Raw genomic sequence first — 483 nt, forward strand, 5'->3', positions numbered from 1 at the left:
TGATTAACTATTAGAACGATACTGAGACTGTAAAAAAATGTTTGTTTACCCACCACTTTAAGCCTCTATTCTTGTTTTAGTCAGTTGAAGGTAAGATGTAAAACTTCTCAGGGGAGAAAACCTAGAAGGACCACCTTAAGTGCTCAGTTATTGCCAATGATGAGACAGACACATGCTGAGGACACAGCATAACTTATGTTACTTAAAGCCTGTCAAAAATGCAAACCAGAATCAAGTCAAAAGTAGACAAACCCAGATCTGGGGACCTTCTAAAAAACTGGCCTGTAGTCTTCAAAAACATTAAGACTAGAACAGAGGCCAGAAAGACTGGGTAGACGCTAAAGCACTTCACCACCGCCAAGGCTTAGCTGCAAATGCAGTCTTGGATGTACTTGGTTGGCCTTGCTTTCCACAAAAACACTCCATATGGTATCATGGTTTATCATTTTATTATACACTTTATAAAAAATCCAAACACTAACA

The sequence above is a fragment of the Rhinolophus sinicus genome, chromosome 13, assembly GCF_057876585.1.
Source record: "Rhinolophus sinicus isolate RSI-liver-muscle chromosome 13, RSI-T2T, whole genome shotgun sequence".
Lineage (NCBI taxonomy): Eukaryota > Metazoa > Chordata > Mammalia > Chiroptera > Rhinolophidae > Rhinolophus > Rhinolophus sinicus.